The sequence below is a fragment of the Prunus persica genome, chromosome G2 (genome assembly GCF_000346465.2).
Source record: "Prunus persica cultivar Lovell chromosome G2, Prunus_persica_NCBIv2, whole genome shotgun sequence".
Classification (NCBI taxonomy): domain Eukaryota; kingdom Viridiplantae; phylum Streptophyta; class Magnoliopsida; order Rosales; family Rosaceae; genus Prunus; species Prunus persica.
This window is the reverse complement of record NC_034010.1, coordinates 8,648,973-8,659,945: the sequence shown is the minus strand read 5'-3', so window position 1 is coordinate 8,659,945 and position 10,973 is coordinate 8,648,973.

The following is a 10,973-nucleotide window of genomic DNA, read 5'->3' as shown; positions in this document are numbered from 1 at the left end:
GTTGGGCATATTGATGTTAGAATTATTTCTCCTAATGAGTTTGTGACTAGGGTGATTGGTTTTTGTAGCCATCCTGATCCCAATCAATATATCCATTCCTTAGGACTTCTGCAGAGGTTGAGTCAGGTGAATTTTGGTATGTGGTTGTGTTGTGGTGATTTTAATGAAATTCTTGCCGCGAATGAAGCCCTTAAGTCTGATTGGTTACTCGTGTTGAGGACTTTCAGCGAGTGGTGGGAGATTTTCATCTACTCTCATTTGATTTTGTGAGATATCCCTTTACATGGACGAACAATTGAAAGGGTGATGCCAATGTGCAGGCATGCCATCGGGGTTTTGGCAATTTACAATTGATTCATCAGTAGGGTAACTTTACTACTTATCATTTGGTAGCTTATTCATCTGATTTTAAGGTTGTTTCGATTAGCTTATTCTTCTGTTGGTCCCTAACTCATAGATGAGTGACTCTACACAGCGTTCGTTGGGACCCCGTTGTTTTTAATTTGAAGAGCAATGGATTGTGGATGAGGACTGTGATGCCATTATCCATGAGGGTTAGCGCTCTCTGGAATCCCCCACTACTAATATTTCCCATTGTGCCAACCGATTATCTAAGTGGAAATAGGAAAAAATTTCACAATATGAAACCAAAAATTCACTCCTTGCATGCTTCCTTAGACTCACTTCAATTGGCGAACTCATTGAGCGAAAATTATTTCCCTGCAAGGGATTATGTGTAACACCCCGACTCCAAATTAAATGTTTATTTTGATCGATTTATATAAAATTACGAATTTACCCTTGGGATAGGGGTAAATTGGTCACTTTCTTCTTCGGAAGGATTTTGGGACCACGAGTGGTATTTCTAGGTAGATGGTATTGAGACGAATTCGTAGACACGCGGTAGGCTTGAATCGGGGTTGTAACGAAAAAGTTACGGGCAAAATAGTGTCAGTGGCAAACTTGTAATTATTTCAAAAAAAGTTTGATAAAAATCAGATTTTTCTCAGTTCTCTCTCTCTTCGCGAGCGACACTCTCTCTCTCATCAGTCTCTCTCTCTCCCCGACGTTCACTCTCTCTCTCCTCGGTTCGCTCAGTTCCGGCCACGGCAGGACCCGAGATCGGTCCCGTTTGACTCGTCTCGTCGCCCCGGTCAAGCTCTGCCCGTTTTCCCCGTCGAAAACCACGGATTCCGGCCGCGAGCTCGACGGTTTTAAACCGAAGCTTTCCAGCCGTCGCGCCGCCGCCTCCGCCGCCCAAACCCGGTGATTGAGGTATGGTTTCTCCTCCATTTTTCGAGTTCTAGCTGATGTTGGTATAGGTTTTGATCGATTTCGAGTCTAGAAAACTGATTAGAAATCTAGGTTTTGGGCCGAATTTCAAAATGAAATTCCGGCCAGTTGCCGGCCGAATTGGAGCTTCTCGTACTTGAGTAAAGTGATCCTGACCTCGAGTAGAAGCTAGGGTAGGAAGGGTGAGCTCGGGTGTGGAGTTTTTCCGTCACCGGAATTACTCTGCACACCCACGCGTTGCCGGCGCGTGTGGCGGCGCGTGGGCGAGTCTGGTGAGGATGTAAATTGACCCGATGAGATCCTTAGGTTGTCATGAGCGCATAGGAATTCGCGGATCTCAATTCGGATGTCGTTTGACTATCGAACGGATTTTCGCATATTGTGCGTTATCCTGGTTCGATAGGTTTCGACCGTTAGATCTTTCCCAAATTAAATATGTTGTTCTAGGAATTTCTAGGACCGTATGGGACTTCACGAATTCTGAATCGGAGCCCCGGATGTTCCGATTCAATGATGCAAAATTTGCGGGTTAGCGATAACCGTAAAATCGTGAACGCTTCCTAAACCTGTAATCGGACCTTAGGATTCCATCTTCGACGTGCACGTATGGGAAATTTGGGGAGTTAAGCATTTAATTTGTAATTTCCGCTTAGACGTGGTTTTTATATTAATTAACGGTTCGTATCTCGGAATAGGTATCTCGACTGCACGCACGCAGCAAGCAGGACCTTCACGTGGTCAGGCAGCGAGGGAATACTTGTGAGTGGACTTTGTTTTAATCATATGCCTGGTTTTAATTAATGAAAGATTTTGCATAATGTTTTAATGGCTCCTGGATTTTTGTATTATATGCATGAATTAATTTTGATGGGTGTATAGCAATTGGCAATATATTATGAGTTTGGCCTTTTGGGTTTTGAGAATGTATTTCATGTATAGATTGTGGGGAAGTATATTTTGATATAAATTCTTTTAGAGGAGATATTTGGGTTGTTGGAGAGTGATTTGGAAGAATGTGATTAGAGAGGAGTTGTGGGATTACACTACGTAAGTACCTTCCCCAGTTACTAGTCTCACTCGCGGCGTTGGATGTTCCGGCGGGTGAGACACTTTCCGTATGTGGCGTTGGATGTTCCGGCGTACGGAAAGACTGTGTATAGAGTTTAGGGTCATCACCATGGCGTTGGATGTTCCGGTGTGTGATGATCCAGTCTGCGCGCGTAGGACATAGTTTGAGAGCTACACATGGCGTTGGATGTTCCGGTGTGTGAGCTTTGGAGTTTCGTCCCCCGGTTGGACCGCTCATCCCTAGACGCAGGATAGCACCTGGAAATCCTGCGGACTAGTCAAACGATCCCCCAGTTGGATTGTTTTCCCCGGTACCTAGGTGGTGTGATGAGTATATCGTACAGTTATTTATAGTTATTTATATATATATATCTATATGTATAATTATTGAATATGTATAGTTGAGTGTGAAATGAATTGGAGTTGTTTAATAGTTGACAGGAGTGGTGAGTTTGAGGGAATGGAGTTCTTTTTGGAAAGAGATAACTGATGTTTTAGAAGAGTTTTAATGAAACATGTTTTGAGTAAATTAATTATTGGATTGTGAAACTGCATGACTTGTGCATTATTTTTACATGGTGGAGTTATTATGTTGTTTTTAACTGCAAACCTGGTTTTTGTCCACTCACATGTTTTCTGTTTTGCGCCCCCCAGCCAGTAGTTGCTCTTGGATGTGCAAGTGGTGTACGAAGCGGAGTCAGTGCATCTTTCTAATTAGGAACTGTGTAAATTCTTCTACTCAACTGTTCTTGTAATCTAAATTCAGTAGATGCTCTGTATTACCATGGTAGATTTTACTTGTGAGGCCGGAGGCCACTCTAGTATGACTTGTGTATGTATGAAAGCATGCTGCTGGTTGGGATTAGTATTACTGTGTGTTGCAGGTTGAATAAATTTTGTTGGGATTGTTTAAATTGCAGGGGAGACTCTGCCAAAATTTTTGGTAGAAAGTCTCGATTATTTAGTAGGTGGGCCCGGCATCGGGATGATGTTGGGATCAAGACGGGGTCCGCCTCGGTCTTCGGGAAATTCCAGGGCGGGTCCTGTCATTATGGATAATAATGATTGTTTGAAGAGTGATCCCTTCGAAAATTGGTGAGATTTTCTTGTATTTTATCCAATGATGCGCAAATGAGAAGTGAGATCTTTGAGGCTGTATCCACTCGTGTCCCTTATCAGGTATACTGTTCTTTGTCCGTAGCCTATCGGCGTGAGGAAATTGAGCTCGCTATTAAATCTATGGGTCCAACTAAAGCTCCTGGGCCTCTAGGGATGTAGGCTTTATTCTATCAGCATTATTGGGATATTGTTGGCTCTGATGTTTGTCCATTGTGTCTGGATGTTCTCAATGGGAGTGGTGGAGTTGCAAATTTTAATAATATGTTGATTGCTCTTATTTCGAAAATTCCTTCACCATCCTGGGTAACAAAACTTCGCCTTATTAGTTTGTGCAATGTGCTTTATAAAATTATATCCAAAGTTATTGCCAACAGGTTGATGACAGCATTGCCGTCGGTTATCTTTGAATTCCAAAGTGCCTTTATTGCTAATCGTATGATATTAGATAATGTCCTTGTTGCTTTTGAAACTATTCACTGTCTAAAGCATAGGGGAAAGTCGGGGAAGCGCAAGATTGTCCTGAAACATAATATGGCCAAAGCATATGATAGGGTTGAATGGGTTTTCTTGAAGCATATGATGTGTACTATGGAATTTCCTGACCGTTTTATTCAGCTGATTATGGGATGTATTACCTTTGTCTCTTACTCTTTGCAATTACACGGTCAGCCTTCTGGCCATACTATTACTACCAGGGGTCTTCACTAGGGTGAACTTATTTTGCCTTATTTATTTCTTGTTGTTGCTAAAGGTTTATCTGCTTTCCTCCAAAAAGTTGACCGTGACGCTAGGGTCAAACGGGTTCTCATTGCTCCCTCTGAGCCGTCTATTAATCACTTATTTTTTGCCGATGACAACTTGTTATTTTGTGATGCTAAATTTGACCAGTTTGAGGAGTTGGAAAGGATCTTCCGTGTGTATGACACTGCTTCAAGACAACATATAAACTTTCTAAAATATGCTATGAGTTTTAGTCCATCCACCCATGTGGCACTTCAGTCTCAGCTTCAAGTTTTGTTGGGGGTGCCAGTTGTTCCTTGTCATGAACGTTATTTGGGTCTTCCTACTATGGCTGGTAAGAATAAAAAATATATGTTTTGTGCTGTTAAGGATCGTGTCTAGAAAAAAGATTACTGGTTGGGAATGCAAACTTATCTCCAAAGCTGGTAAGGGGGTTTTGATTAAACTTGCGTGTCAGACTATGCCTATATATTCCATGAGTGTTTTTCGAATACTTGTTGGTTTATGCTCTGAAATTGAAAGTCTTTTTGCTCAATATTGGTGGTCAAAAGGGACTGACAAAGGTATGCATCGAAAGTCTTGGAAATATCTTAGCACACGTAAGGATGATGGTGGATTGGGTTTTTCGTGACCTTGTGAGCTTTAACCAAGCTTTATTGGGTAAACAAGGGTGGCGTCTTCTTGAGTTTCCTAACTCTCTTATTGCATGAATGTTCAAGGCTCGCTATTTCCTTGATTCTGACTTTTTGCAAGCTACTGAAGGACCTGCCCCTTCCTTCACATGACAATCTATTTTGTGGGGGTGTGAGTTACTAATCCTTGGTCTACGTTGGCGCATTGGCAATGGGCGACTCGTCAAAGTTTATGGTGACCCATGGATTCATCATAATCATGATTTTACTGTTCCATCGCACCCCAACTTTCTCCCGATGTCCGAATGAGTACTTTAATTACTCCTAATAACCGATGGAATGTTCCTGAGGTTTATCGCACGTTTAACTTTCCTGAAGCTAAGCTTATTCTTTCTATCCCTCTTGTGTTCGATAACGGGGATCATTGCATTTGGCATTTTACTCAGAATGAGCGTTATATGGTTAAGAGTGGTTACTGGACTGCTCTGGAGTACCAACAGCTTGCGCACTCTTCTTCTAGAGCAGGGTCCTATTCTTCCTCTCTCTCTCTCCCCCCTCCCCCAAAAGAAACTTTGGAAACATCTTTGGAAGTTGAAGGTGCCCCCCAAGGTCCAACATTTTATGTTGCAGCTTGCTCAGAATATCCTTCCAACCCATGATGTGCTTTTTAAACATAAGATCACCCATAATGTTACTTGTCTTTGGTGTCCTGCTCAAGTGGAAACTTCTTTACATGCTCTCTAGGATTATGTGCTTATTTCTCAGGTTTGGGATTTATTGGGATGAGATTCTTATCTTAATGGCCTCCCTCGTACTGATGCAGCCAGTTGGTTGGCTGCTTGGGATGCCGTTCCTAGTGGTCAACATTATCTCCTGGCTACTGTTCTCTGGTTATTATGGAATACCCATAATTCTGCTATTTTTGGAGGTGTTGCCCCTTGAGCAAATTGTTTAATGTGCCAAGAACTATGATGTTGAGCACCAACATCTCCTTTTACTTCATCATAAGCGGTCTTCTAGGCTAGTTTCTGAGAAGCGATGTCAACCTCCTCTTGCTGGTTTTTTTAAGCTTAATATTGATGGTACCCTTAACCTGTCTATAGGGACCCGTGGGGTAGGTATGGTGGTTCGCCACTCTGAGGGCGGTTTTTGCAAGGCGGTAGCTCTATGTGCTCCCAACTTACTCTCCGTCCTTGCTATTGAATTGTATGCTCTCAAATTTGGGCTCTCATTTGCAATTGATGCTTCATTTTTGTCGCTAATTGTTGAAATTGATTCTCTATTTGCAACCCAATTGACTCTTAAGGATGAAGTTTGTGTTGTGGCAGAAAGGGTTTTGGTGGAGGATATTCGTCTTCTTCTAGCTTATGTGTCATCTTACCATGTTCCCTGGACTGCTAATGGGGTTGTCAATAGTATTGCACGTTATGGTCTTAGTCAAGAGGATCTTACTTTTTGGTTTGATATGTGTTGAAGGAAAATGTGAACCTCCCAACATAATTTCACCAGTACTAATTAAATAACGGGGTTTTATTATTTTAGGTTTGACCCATTCAAGACACAGTGTCTCTTAATTACAATCCCTTGCTTTAAGGGAACATCCTTTGATTCCATCATAAAGAAACAAAACGTGTGTGTTTGGTTTTGCGGCTGCCCCTAAGTCGAACCTCACGGTGCCTACGTATCCCCTGCAGGAATCAAGCCACTCATAGGTCAAAGAATCACAATGAATAAATGACTCATTACGAAGGGAAATTTCATTTGAATTGTATTGAGAAGTATTTGAGTGAATTTCGCTGAATAAACCAGGGATTCTATATGGAATTGTGTTTGGGATGGTTGCATCTAGATTAAATCTCTAGATTGCCTACGTACCCTTTCAAAGAGATCAAAGCAACGTAGTTCGGATTTAAGATTTGGAAATTAGCGGGTAAGTGTGACCCACTAATTAAGAATTTGTGTTTGAGAGATTTGAGTTGAAATTTGTTTGGGTAGATGACCCATGAAAAATTGGATGGTTTTGCACCACTTTTCTTGTTGTCAATGTCCAACAAAAATAATGAGTAATTTTGATTATCCCATTAATTTTTCCTAAAATTGACAATTGCACTTGGGAAACTGTTTTGGCAAAATTTGGTCAAGATAAACCAGGATTTAAATTTGGTTGCGGTTGCGTCTATTGGAATGTTAGACTACCTACATACCCTTAACGGGATCAAACTGACGTAGTTCCAAAATTTTGAAAATTAATGGGTAAGTGTGGCCCACTAATTGAGAATTTGTGTCTTGGGGACAAGTTGAAGATTTTCATAGGTAGATGACCTATGGAAAAAATTAGAAATTAATGGGTAAGTGTGGCCCACTAATTGAGAATTTGTGTTTGAGAGATTTGAATTTAATCTCATTGGAATTTTCATGGGTAGATGACCCATGGGAAAAATTGGATGGTTTTATACCATTCTTCTTTTTGTCAATGTCCAAGAAAAATAATGTGCAATTTTGATGACCCACAAATTTTCTACAATTGACATTTGGGAAAGTGTTTGAATGAATTTGGTTAGGATAAACCAGGGATTCAAATTGGGTTGCGGTTGTGTCTAGCGAGATTCTTATCTTAATGGCCTCCCTCGTACTGATGCAGCCAATTGGTTGTTGGCTGCTTGGGATGCCGTTCCTAGTGGTCAACATTCTCTCCTGGCTACTGTTCTCTGGTTATTATGGAATACCCATAATTCTGTTATTTTTGGAAGCCTTATCCAGCTCATTATGATGCGTTGCCTTTCCCCAAGGGTAATCAGAAGCCGACTTTTGATAAGTTTGATGGGTTGAGCGGCTCTCCACATGAACATTTAGCTCACTTTTCCTCTGCATGCGGAGAAACTTCACAATCAGACGCTTTGCTAATAAGGCAGTTCGTTCAATCCCTCAAAGGGTCTGCTTTCACATGGTATACTCAATTACCGCCGGGGTCCATTCTAACATGGGATGACATGCAAAAGGTTTTTCTTGCACAATGTGTCAGCTCGAAGAAAAAAGTCTGGCTCATAGATCTGGCCAAAACCACACAAAAACCTGGGGAGAGTGCAAATGATTTTATTATGAGATGGAGGAGTCTTAATCTCCAATGTACTAAAAATATCCCGAGCAGTCTGCAGTGCAGCAAATGTCTTATAACAATCTTCTGCCAGAAATTGCAACGTTTGTCGCAACAGTGGAGCCTCAATCATTCGATGCATTGGTGTCAAAGGCAAGTAACGTTGTAATACAAATTGCTCGTCAGAAGACAACAACAAAAATCCAAATTGGGGAAAAGAAGAGTGAAGGCAAGAAAACATTCAAGAAAGGGGAGTCAATGGCTATTTCATCAAAACATACAAGAAAAATGACAGACGAAAAGGGAAAGAAGAAACGAGGAGACTCACTCTTAAAGAAAGGAAAGAGGTCAAGTATACATTTGATGATGAGGATGTTGAAACTATCTTGGATGAGCTCCTCGCCGCAAAAGCAATCAAACTTCCAGAACCAAAGCGCCCTGCAGAAGTTCATAAGACTAATGATTCTAAATATTGCAGGTACCACCGGATCGTGAGTCATCCATTAAGAGATTGCTATGTGCTTAAAAACATAATTCAAGAAAAAATCAACAATCATGAGATAGAGGTGGATTCATCTTCAAAGCAGCAAACTGCAACATCTAACATGATTGAGGGTGAACTTATTCCTCATGTTTCCTTGCCTAATGTTCCTACCTTGTATGATCTTATGACCGCACCTAGCCTAGATGTTTGGGAAGATTCATCAGATGAGTCCCAAAGTGAATGGCAGACGGTTGTCAAAAGAAGGGCTAAAAAAATTATCAAACGTTCCTCGGTGCTAAAGTCATCTACTCATCATGGTGTCAAAATTACAAGTAGGCCATCTCTGAAAAACAAGAAATTTAAAAAGAAGATTTCAGAGAAACCGAAGACCATACAAGGGAAAGAGTATGAACAGCAACCAAGGGCATTAGTTACCCTCGCTGAATTTTTACCTGCTAGTTTCCTCAAGAAAAATTACGAAGAAAAGGAAGAATGCTTTGCTTGTTTCATGACTTCGTATGAAACCTCTGAAGAAGCAGATTAAACCACGCTGCATACTGCACCAGTCATTCCTGATAAGCTAAAAATGACAGAAATTCCAATTTCTTCAAAAAGTTTTGCAGTAGAAATACCAGTTAAAGCAAGTAGTTCTAGATCTCAGGAAGGACAAACTTGTGCCAGGGACTAATCACAGCTTGATGTGTTAGCTCATTTGAAATGTATCCCAGCTTTTCTTAATATCTATGATGCTATGCAAATGTCAAAGGAAATTAGAGAAGCGCTCACTGTGGCTTTAATGAGCCCCGAGATGTTCAGAACCAGTTTCGAACCAGCAAATGTGGCTATTACATCACCAAAATATTGTGCTTGTTGTTTAGCAAGCATCACATTTAATGAAAATGATATGATGCTTGGATCTGAGTTCCACAACCAACCACTTTATGTTAGCGGAGAGGTTGGAAATACATTGATCAAACGAATTTTGCTTGATTGCGGCTCAGAAGTAAATCTTCTTCCTTTATGGAATAAGTGCACGACAGTTGTCTCCATCCATGCTGACGATTCAGGGTTTCAATCAAGTCGGACAAAGAGCCATGGGTACTATAGCGTTGCAAATAGAAATAGGGAAACTCTATTCCGATGCCCTTTTTCATGTCATTGACGCTGACACATCTTACAATGTCCTATTGGGGCGCCCATGGCTCCACACATATGGCATTGTTCCTTCTACATTACATCAGTGTTTTAAGTTCTTATCAAATGGGGAACTCAAAAGGGTTTCTGCGGATGCTAATCCATTTGGTGGTGAAGAAGTTAATTATTCATATGCAAAGTTCAATAAATCACCAAGCCTTACCTTTCTACAGTCGCAAAATATAGAAAAGGCCAGGCAAGAGCTGAGCATAAAAACTGGAGGAGCATCAGGGTCAACAAAACCGATCAAAATAAAGATCACAACGCCTTCTGGTGTTTTCCCAAATAAAGAAAAGACTTCAAGGGTGGCTTTCAAATATTCACCAAATGACCAAAAAAGGACAAGTCAAAAAACACTGATGTCAGTTCAAAATACAATTGAGACGCTTATGACGACATACACTCAGCCACTACGCAGGATAAACTGTTCAATCCTCGGGGGCAGTATGATAGTCTCAACTGTTTTAAAGAAGAACAACAGTCGGCATAACCACATTGTCTTTAATGAAAATCCGACTATTTCGAAGAAGAACAATAGCTGAAGTAACCGTGTTGTTTTCTTTGAAGGAAATAAGTCTATGAGGATATCATCTTCTACTTCATTGAAGATAAAATCCAAAAAGGGCAAAGTCAGAAAGAACTGCATGAATGTTCAAGGCTCGCTATTTCCTTGATTCTGACTTTTTGCAAGCTACTGAAGGACCTGCCCCTTCCTTCACGTGACAATCTATTTTGTGGGGGTGTGAGTTACTAATCCTTGGTCTACTTTGGCGCATTGGCAATGGGCGACTCGTCAAAGTTTATGGTGACCCATGGATTCATCATAATCATGATTTTACTGTTCCATCGCACCCCAACTTTCTCCCGATGTCCGAATGAGTACTTTAATTACTCCTAATGACCGATGGAATGTTCCTGAGGTTTATCGCATGTTTAACTTTCCTGAAGCTCAGCTTATTCTTTCTATCCCTCTTGTGTTCGATAACGGGGATCATTGCATTTGGCATTTTACTCAGAATGAGCGTTATATAGTTAAGAGTGGTTACTGGACTGCCCTGGAGTACCAACAGCTTGCGCACTCTTCTTCTGGAGCGGGGTCCTATTCTTCCTCTCTCTCTCCCCCCTCCCCCAAAAGAAACTTTGGAAACATCTTTGGAAGTTGAAGGTGCCCCCCAAGGTCCAACATTTTATGTTGCAGCTCGCTCAGAATATCCTTCCAACCCGTGATGTGCTTTTTAAACATAAGATCACCCATAATGTTACTTGTCTTTGGTGTCCTGCTCAAGTGGAAACTTCTTTACATGCTCTCTAGGATTGTGTGCTTATTTCTCAGGTTTGGGATTTATTG